The 3,472-nt window shown below is 48.7% G+C and overlaps 1 pseudogene; it reads left to right on the plus strand.

The window, feature by feature from the left end:
- Positions 1-240: 240 nt before the first annotated feature.
- On the plus strand, positions 241-3,255 carry LOC108992672 (annotated as a pseudogene).
- Positions 3,256-3,472: the final 217 nt, after the last annotated feature.

A 3,472-nucleotide genomic window follows, 5' to 3' on the forward strand; every position in this document is an offset into this window, starting at 1 on the left:
AAAAATATGGAAATATTTGATGAATATTTTGATCATAAAATTGTTTAAGGTTAATTCCAAGCTCTAGCTAAGGGAATGGTTTTTATAAAAAAAAAAAGAATAAAGTCAGGTTTCAAATTTAAAAAATAATAAATAAAGACTGAAGGAAAGGGCAAGGGGGGAGCCTGGTGGGGCCCAGAGAATCTGGTGGGCTTTGAGCTGTGATATAGCTGTCTTTTGATGCATTATTTCAATCACTTGCTCCACATACAACATCTCCAGAATCCCTAGAAAAAAAGAAACCCTCCTGTGGCCTTTGCTTCTCTTTCTCTTGTCTATCTCTCTCACCTCTTTACCCTCACGCCCAAAACCAAAACCAAAACCAAATCCCGAATTCTCTCTCTCCACATTTTCCTCAGATCTCGAAGTGAACCTTTCTCGAACACCCATTCTGCGTTTCCAAGCTCGAGTCATTACAGAGAAAGGAGTGGAAACGAGAGTGGCTTCTGGGAACTCAGATGTCTCATGTGAGATGAAGAAGAAGACCCACTCCAGCCTCCACTTTGATCTGACCTTCCTCATTATTTTCTTTCTCGGCACAGTCTCGGTCTGTGCCTCTGAACGGGTCCTCATCACTCCCCATGGGGGCCTCACCGACGCCGAAGCCTTGTACATCAGGCAGCGACAGCTTCTGTACTACAGGGACGAGTTCGGCGATAGAGGAGAGGATGTGACCGTAGACCCATCTCTGGTCTTCGAGAACCCGAGACTCAAAAATGCTTATATAGCATTGCAAGCTTGGAAGCAAGCTATTCTCTCTGATCCCTTTAATCTGACCGTTGACTGGATTGGATCTAGTGTCTGTAACTATACTGGGGTGTTCTGCGCCCCTGCACCCGACGACCACAAGATCCGGACCGTTGCGGGCATTGATCTCAACCACGGTGACATTGCCGGGTACCTGCCGGAGGAGCTGGGCCTGCTCAATGATCTTGCATTGTTCCACATAAACTCCAACAGGTTCTGCGGCACAGTGCCGCACAAGTTCAAGAACCTGAAGCTTTTGTTTGAGCTGGATATTAGTAACAATCGCTTCGCCGGTAAGTTCCCGGAGGTGGTTCTGAAGCTCCCACAGCTCAAGTTCCTGGATCTGAGATTCAATGAATTCGAAGGGACTGTACCTAGAGAACTCTTTGACAAGCCATTGGACGCAATTTTCATCAATCACAATCGGTTCAGATTCGATCTTCCAGACAATTTCGGGAACTCGCCGGTGTCGGTCATTGTCCTGGCCAACAACAAGTTCCACGGTTGCGTCCCGTCAAGCCTCGGCAACATGTCCAACCTCAACGAGATCATCATGATGAACAATGGGTTCAGATCCTGCTTACCTGTAGAAATTGGGCTGCTCACGAATTTGACGGTGTTCGACGTGAGTTTCAACGAGCTATTGGGCCCATTGCCGGACTCCTTCGGTAATCTGGTGAGCATCGAACAACTTAATGTGGCGCACAACTTGCTGTCGGGAAAAATCCCCGCGAGTATCTGTAAATTACCGAATCTTCAGAACTTCACTTTCTCGTATAACTTCTTCACCGGCGAGCCACCGGCGTGCTTGAGCCTTGCGGACTTCAGTGACAGGAGGAACTGCTTGCCCAAGAGGCCGGCCCAGAGGTCCGCGAGGCAATGTAAGTCGTTCTTGTCTAAGCCTGTGGATTGCAATTCATTTAGATGTGCTCCGTTCGTTCCTGCTCTGCCTCCACCTCCTCCGCCTTCGCCACCTCTTCCATCTCCTCCGCCGCCGGTTCTGTCGCCACCTATTTCCTCACCACCTCCTCCTGTTTACTCTCCGCCTCAGGCGGTGGGTTTGCGGCCAATGGCGTCGAGGCGGTGGCGTCGCGGTGGCGGGTAATGCTCATCATCCGCGCATCATGCCGTATCACGGATCGCCACACGTCAGCATCCCCGCCGTCATCACTAAGCCGTCACCAGGTCATCGCCGCCGCCTCGAGCGTCAGCCGCGCTCCTCAGTCACCGCTGCTCATCACCATGGCAAATGCTGTTCCGTACCGGTCAGAATATCATCATCACGCCGCCAGATCACCTTTATATCATGCGGTTTCCAATACCGCTACGCCGATTATGGTGCTTTCTTTCTCAGTTCTTCGCCGCGTACATTATCGCATCACTTTAGCGGCGTTCATCGCCGCCGCGTTGTTAGCAGCCGCCGCGTGCATCGCCGCCTGTTGTTCTGTTTATCGCCCGGCATCGCCTCGATATTGTCTGGTATCCGCATCACACACCGTCGTTTTCGCTTTACCAAATCCGCCGCCCCATGTGTAGAGCCACCCCCACCCCCACCCCCACCATGTGTAGAGTATTCTCCACCACCACCGCCAACGCCATCGCCATCACCACCACCTCCGGTTCATTACTTGCCACCCCCATCACCCTCCCCCCCGCCCCCACCTCCTACGGTGTAACCGCCCCCGCCTTCACCTTCTCCACCCCCACCTGTTCACTACCAATCCCCTCCACCACCTCCAGTCTACCCCCCTCCAGTTCCATGTGAAAACCCACCACCCCCAGTTGTTTATGAAAGCCCGCCACCTCCTACTCCAGTATACGAGGGGCCATTGCCACCAGTCATTGGAGTTTCATATGCATCTCCTCCGCCGCCACCCTTCTATTGATTCTTTTGAGAATTTTCCTCCTCTTAACCTTTCCTCAACCACAAACAAAACTCACACATATAGTAACGGCCATTGCTTCTTTTTCCTCTTCCCGTGCTCTATCTCCATCAACACTTCTTTCTCGCTGGGCAATTCTCGTCGCTCATGGAGGAAGGATAAGCATAAAGAATGTAAAAGGGTGTCTTGCAACTCTAGCAGTTATCTCCAGCTGTGTCGTCGAAGAAGTAGAGAAGAGGTGAAAGATATAGAGAGATAGAGATGAGAGGGAGGTAAGAGGAGAAAGTCTCTCCAGTATTTATTTGAATTGTTATCGATATTTGAGTTGTGAAATAAAATTTGGCAGAGAAAGAGTAGGGTTGCAGAGAAAGTGTATGTATAGGGATGAAAATTGGAGACCATAATTCAGGGCTACAAAGACAGGCAGCACTTTCTGCTGCTGTTTCCGGTTTGTGGGGTTTTATTGTTATTGTCTCTCTTTTATATCATACTTTTTTTTTCTTCTTCCTTTCCGATTTATAGTATAATCACGAATATTTTTACATGTATTTGATTTTTAGAGTTCAGACCAATTCCTTCCAATTCTCATTTGTGTCATGTTCTCTGGTGTTGTTGCATTGAAAAGGATGCATGTTTCATTGTGAATCCGTCTCTGATCGGAGAAAATCAGAGACTAATTGAACATGTTTCATTGTGAATCCGTCTCTGATCCGTTTCATTAGTGCCTTGATCTCAAATATTTTAGGCATTTTTCATATATATTGCTTGTACAGACATGCATGCCGTTTCTTCTTTCACAGAGA

The sequence above is a fragment of the Juglans regia genome, chromosome 1 (genome assembly GCF_001411555.2).
Source record: "Juglans regia cultivar Chandler chromosome 1, Walnut 2.0, whole genome shotgun sequence".
Lineage (NCBI taxonomy): Eukaryota > Viridiplantae > Streptophyta > Magnoliopsida > Fagales > Juglandaceae > Juglans > Juglans regia.